The sequence below is a fragment of the Notechis scutatus genome, chromosome 1 (genome assembly GCF_049901735.1).
Source record: "Notechis scutatus isolate UNSWTSFEM ecotype Mainland chromosome 1, rNotScu1.2, whole genome shotgun sequence".
Lineage (NCBI taxonomy): Eukaryota > Metazoa > Chordata > Lepidosauria > Squamata > Elapidae > Notechis > Notechis scutatus.
In genome coordinates, this window is record NC_142009.1 from 270,503,858 (window position 1) to 270,510,618 (window position 6,761).

The following is a 6,761-nucleotide window of genomic DNA, read 5'->3' on the forward strand; positions in this document are numbered from 1 at the left end:
AGTTATTTTACTACAATAACTTTTTAAAATCTTTCCCCTCCACTTCTTTTTGCCTACTGAAACATTGTGCTGAGCCACTGCAAAAAGTCTTATAGTTCAACTTTTTTTTTTTTTAATAGAAGCTGTTTAAAAATAAGCTGTTGTTAAAGTTTAACAAATCCATCATCCTCTGACGACTTGCTTTTCTGAGATGGCAGAATTGTTGACAAAAGTAGGCTTTTTTGAGGGGGGATAACAAAGAAGCTGCTGTTTGAGTGACTTTTAAAAAACTAAGGTATGATTGTATATGAATGCACATACGCATATACAGTACATGTTCATCATCTGAGTCACTCACACAGTGAATGAAAATCACTTACAAAGCACAAGACAAGGTAAAACAAAGAAGTAAGTTTAAAAAGTAGAACAAAGTCGTTCCACGTGTATGCTTAAAATGTTAGAAATGAGTGGAGAAAATGAACTCCTTTCCCCAAGTATTCTGATAGGCAGGTTTGTGAGGATGATGAAAGACAGGTTAGGGCAGTGGTGGCTAACCTTTTTGGCTCCTTTGCCAAAAATTTGCACATGCTTGCACACTCACGTTCACATGCCAGCATCCAGAAGGCAATGTGTGCTCCCCCATGCCCCCTACACATGCACGTGCAATCCCCACCCAACCCTGCCACCCCTTTACCTGCATTGTGCCTCACAGCTGATTTTTGGCAGGTTTGAGACCTTTTTCGGCCTCCCAGAGGCTTGAGGAAGGCTTCTGCAGGCTTCTGCAGGCTTTGCAGGCCGAAAACTAGGCCCATCTCATCACTTCTGGTATTTTCAGAAAAACAGGAAGTGACAAAACGGGCCTAGTTTTCGGCCTGCAAAGCCTGCAAAGCCTGCAGAAGCCTTTCTCAAGCCTCTGGGAGGCCGAAAAAGGTCTCAAACCTGCTGAAAATCAGCTGTGAGTCGTGCACATGCGCAGTGAGGTAAGTTTGTCTACAGCTTGCATGCCAGCACAAATGGCTCTGCATGCCACCTGTGGCATGCGTGCCATAGGTTCACCATAACAGGGTTAGGGCATTCCTGTTAGCCTTGGCCTTTCAAACCATTCATCCAACTTATGGGAAGAGTCTGACTCTTGTGGTTCTATGAAGAAAAAAAGTGTGGGTAAGTCCATCAAACCTCCAAATTGCTCTTGAATCTTTCTGAATGATCCCAAGTCTCCTTATTCATTCAAAGCTAGAACATTTGTTGTGACTTGAACTTTGGCAGATGCGTTTAGCCATAACCAGGTCCAAGAATCATACTACACGCAATCAGTCTCACAAATGGCACAGAAATAGCATTAAGAAACCCAAGTCACATAAATACGAATCTCTGAAGGGAGTGGATTCCAAATTCCTGAGGAATATGCGCTTTGCGAAGAAACACAAGAAAAGACTGGGGGAAAAAAAGTGAACTAATAATGCTAAAAATGCTAAATAACCAGCCTGATTTTCTATAGCGAAGGGAACTACCTTGATTAGTAATTGGGTGACAATTTTTCCATGTACCATCTTTCACAAAAAAGTGTTAAGTTTGAGGCATGGGTTTAAAGTGATCCCCAACCTTTTTTATGCCGCGGCCCGGTACCGGCATCAGCTGGAGTGCCGCGCCCGTGCACGGCATCAACTGGCGCCGCCATCTTTTTTGCGAAAAAGTGCTTCCGGTGACCTCACCGGAAGCACTTTTTCGTCAAAAAAGATGGCGGCGCCAGCACTTCCGGTGAGCTTTTTGGGTAGAAATGGCTTTCTACCGGAAAAGCTCACCGAGCTGACGCCGCCATCTTTTTGATGAAAAGTGCTTCCGGTGAGCTTTCTACCTGGAAAAGCTCACCAGAAGCACTTTTTATCAAAAAGATGGCGGCGCCCAGCAACCAGCGCCCGGTAAGACTTGTTCCGCGGATCGGTACGGTCCGCGGACCGGCGGTTGGGGACCCCTGGTTTTAATGAACGGAGACCAGACTGTAAACCGTGAACTTCAGCTCTTTATTCACAAGCATAACAGAGACAACAGAACCCCGGCTAGCAGTCACTCTTTTATAGCGTAAGCTGCTATCCGGATAACCAATGGATATTGTTATAGCGTTTGAATCTTGGCACGGCCTGCCAACAGCCAGTCAGATTGCTCGGAATGAACCAATCGTAACTTGCCATTATATGGGCCAATAGGACGTGCAGGATTACGATCCTGCTAGGCAAATGAATCTTTATTAATTATATTTCTTTAGTTCACAACACCCCTCCCCCTTGGGTTTCATTTGACGGCCGTGGTGACGTAATCACGCAGGTATGCAGGTCATTTTACCTGCCTATTTGATTTTCGCTGTTCCACCGGTTTTTGTTTAAAGTTCGGTTCCGGTGGAACGCAAGGCTCGTCTTCCCCCGGGGTTGATTCCGCAGTGCTGTTTTCGGCACTATCAGGGTCCCTTAAGTCCATTCCTGGATTGGGCGGGCACGCCTCCACTACGGTGTTCCTCCGTGGGGAGGATGCCCCCGATCCCAGACCTTCTTCAGGTGGCGCGAGTACTCGGTTTAGCGGCCATCTGTCCTCGATTACGTCGTCGTCTATACGGCCTTCGTCCCCCTCGGTATTCCCTCCCCCTTGAGTTTGGAAGTCAGAGGGGTCGCGGATATTTGGTTGTAAGCGAGATTGGAGTTGATCAATATGGCGTTTCCATATCTTGCCGTCTGTCGTCTTAAGGCGGTAAGATCTAGGGCCAGTGAGGTAGACTACGGTGGCTGGGACCCACAACGGTTCGCCAGAAAGGTTTTTTGCATAGACCAAGTCGCCTACCTTGAATTGGCGATACGTTCCGCTGGATCCACAAGGTTTCTCTGGCGAGTAAGACGGGTGTAGTCGGTCGAGGTGGGAGCGAAGCTTCCGCCCCATTAAAAGTTCGGCTGGGGTCTTGTTGGTGACACTGTGTGGGGTAATGTGTTGTAGTAAGAGTATTTTGTTCAATCTGGCGTCGATGTCCCCCGGATCCATTTTTTGGAGTGTCTTTTTAAGGAATTGAACCATCCATTCCGCCCTACCGTTTGCCGCAGGGTGAGCCGGCGAAGTTATGGCATGGCGGATGCCCCGGTCCGCCAAGTATTGTTCAAAGGTGAGAGCAGTAAACTGGGGTCCGTTGTCAGAAACTAGAACGTCCGGGAAACCGTGTGTTGCAAATAATCTATCTAGTTTTTTAATAACAGAGTCAGTAGTTGTGCTTTTCATCTTGTGGATTTCGAGCCAGTTGGAGTAAGCATCCACGGTTAGGAGAAAAGTGTGTCCTTTCGTGGATCCCGCGAAATCAATGTGGATGCGGGACCACGGGCCTCGAGGAGTTTCCCATTCGGTGGGAATTGCTCTCGGTGGGGCGTTGCTGACTTCTTGGCAGTTTCTACATGTGGTAACCCAGGCTTCAATTTGTTTATTGATGCCTGGCCACCACGTGTAGCTTCGAGCGAGAGCCTTCATGCGGACGATGCCCGGATGTCCTTCGTGCAGGGTTTGCAACACGAGTCGCTGTAGTCTCTCTGGCACGACGACTCTATCTCCCCATAAGATGCAGCCCTTCTGGGAGAAGAGTTCCGTTTGCCGGTTCTTAAACAGTGCAAAAATGGCGGAGGTTTCTTCGACTGGCCACCCGCGTTCGACCCAACTGAGAACTTTTGCGAGGATAGAGTCTCGTTTTGTGCCGGCAGCGATATCTCTTGCCGTTAGTGGCAGCGAGTTGAGGGTTTCAATTTGCAGCGTGGTGAGGGTTGGAGCTGGGTCGCTGACGGTTTCCGGAAGTGGGGAACGGCTCAAAGCGTCAGCATGGGGAATGGCTTTCCCTGGGCGATGCTGCAGTACGTAGTTGTAGGCTGCTAGGAATTCTGACCAATGAGTCATTCTAGGTGATAATATATACGGGGTTGGTTTATCACCTGCTAAAATGCCAAGTAAAGGCTTGTGGTCTGTAATTAGAGTAAAGGGCCGCCCGTACACATATTCGTGGAATCGCTTCACAGCCGATACAATAGCAAAAGCCTCTTTGTCAAGTTGGCTATAGTTTCGTTCAGCCTTCGATAATGTTCGCGAAAAGTACGAAATGGGGGCTTCATGCCCGTTTGGTAACACGTGACTCAAAATGGCTCCAACCCCAAATGGTGATGCGTTGCACGTAATATTTAATGGCAAAGTCTCGTTGTACTGCATTAGAACAGCATCGGATGTTAATAAGTCTTTCACTTTTTGAAAAGAGTGTTCTTCTCGATGTCCCCAGACCCAGGTGGCTTTCTTGTTGAGAAGTCTATGTAGGGGCTCAGCTACGGTTGCCTTCTGGGACAAGAAGACGTTGTAAAAGTTAATAAGTCCCAGGAAAGCCTGGAGATCAGTCTTATTTTTAGGTCTTGGGGCGTTCTTGATTGCCCTGAGTTTGTTTTCGGTAGGGTGGATACCATTTTTATTGAGGAGGTATCCGAGAAACTCTACCCTTTCAGTGCATAGTTGACATTTATTTTTTTTAACCTTGAGACCGGCGTCCTTAAATCTATGTAAAACCAATCTGAGACGCCTTTCAAGCTCTTCTCTATTTGGGGCAGCAATTAACACGTCATCGAAGTATGGCAGTGATCCCCAACCTTTTTTATGCCGCGGCCCGGTATCCCCAAACTTTTTTATGGCGCAGCCCGGTACCGGCATTAGCTGGGCGCCGCCATCTTTTGATGAAAAAGTGCTTCCGGTGACCTCACCGAAGCACTTTTTCATCAAAAGATGGCGGCGCCATGCTCGTGAGCTTTTCCGGTAGAAATGGCTTTCTACCCGGAAAAGCTCACGAAGCGCGCGCTGCCATCATTTTTGATGAAAAGTGCTTCCGGTGAGCTTTCTACCCGAAAAGCTCATCGGAAGCACTTTTTCATCAAAAAGATGGCGGTGCCCAGCAAGCCAGTGGCCCAGTAGGACTTGTTCCACGGACCGGTACCGGTCCACGGACCGGTGGTTGGGGACCCCTGAAGTATGGTACAACCCCTTTTATTCCCTGTAGAAGTCTCTCCATTAGACTCTGAAATATCCCGGGGGCTACACTCACTCCGAACTGGAGTCTGTTGCATTTAAAGGCACCTCGGTGTGTAACGATAGTCTGTGCCTCTGCGGTTTCCACATCAACGGGTAGTTGTTGATACGCTTGCGCTTAAGTCTAACTTTGCGAAGATCTTCCCGCCGCCCAGGGAGTGGAGAAGATGTTGAACTACCGGCACCGGATAAGCGCTCTGTTGGAGTGTGTGGTTCAGAGTGGCGCGGTAGTCTCCACAAATTCTGATCGACCCATCCGGTTTGATGGGGGTTACGATTGGGGTTTCCCAACGGGCATGGTCAATAGGCTCCAACACCCCTTGGGCTATTAACTTATCAAGTTGCTCTTCAATCTTGGGTTTAAGGGCGAACGGAACCCGACGAGGCTTAAGGTGGATAGGGGCTACTTCTGGATTGAGGCTAAATGATATAGGGGTCCCCTTGTACTTGCCTAAGTTGTCCGAAAACACGTCATGGAATTCCTGGACGATGCTCTCTTCCCAATCGTCGCTTCCGGCCTGGTGAATGCCGGCCACCTCGATCCCGAGTGGGGCGAACCATTGTAGGCCTAGTAAGCTGGGTCGGTCACCATCGACGACAGTTAATGGGAGTGACACGGCACGATCTTTAAAAGATACTTTGACTTGACTCACTCCGACGACTGGGATTGTGTTCCCCTGGTAATCTCTGAGGATGATTTTCTGTGTTCTGAGGTCTTGCCGACAGATGGCAGGGATCAGTTGTTTAAGGGTCTTCCAGGAAACCATCGAGAGGGACGATCCGGAGTCGACTTCCATCAGGCAAGGTTTGTTCTCGATCGCCACTTCCACTTGGATCTTTTGTTTGTCTAATGACGAAGCGTGGCCGATAATAATAGTCTGGTGTGTCTCTTCTCGTCGTGCTGGAAGAGCAGATGCTTTGCTGCCGTAGGCATGGTTGCTCCATTGGTTATTCAAACGATCCCGATTTGCAGGAAGGTTCCCTGTGGTTTGGCGGAGGTTGTTCTCCTTTCTATTTGTGTTGAATTCCCTCTTACTTCTGCAGACCCGTGCGATGTGGCCTCTCTTCCCACAGGAACAGCAGATTGCATCAAGGAATTTGCAACCGGATCGCGGGTGGTTTCCCCCACAACCCGCACATGGGCGCTGAAGTTTTTGAGTTTGTTGATCTCGTTCAGCCCGAAGTCTGTTAACCTCTTCTTCCTCACTCTCGGATTGGGACTCGAGGTCCTCATGGTGCGCAGTTGCTGAGTGTCTTTCTAGTTGAGGCGAGGCTTCACGGGCGAATTGACGGAGCGGTGCGTTGGTGCGGCGCATTCGAGCGGCCGACTTCTTGGTTGCCTCTGCTGCAGTAGCGTCAGCAATGGCATCTGCAAGATCGATGTCCCCCTTTGCCATGATCTTGCTCTGCACTGTGTGGTCATCTAATCCCAGAACTATGCGGTCTCGCATAGCTTCTTCTAGGTCTGAAAAACCACAGAGGCCTCCCAGGTTTCTCAGGTCAGCGATGAAGTTTGCAATACTTTCACCCTTCCGCTGATCCCGTTGATAAAATTCGTGTCTCCGGACCAACGTTGGTATGGCGGGGGCATAGTGAGCCCGTAGGATAGGCTCGAGGTTGTCCCAATCCATTGCTGTCACCTCAGCCGGTTTCGCGAGCGCCTTCGCCATTCTAAAAATGGCTGGTCCACAATGGGTCAAGAA

General features: G+C 49.0%; 1 pseudogene; it reads left to right on the top strand.

Annotated features, from left to right (window-relative positions):
• The first annotated feature begins 1,236 nt into the window (after positions 1–1,236).
• On the top strand, positions 1,237–1,475 carry LOC148133371 (large ribosomal subunit protein eL29-like; annotated as a pseudogene).
• Positions 1,476–6,761: the final 5,286 nt, after the last annotated feature.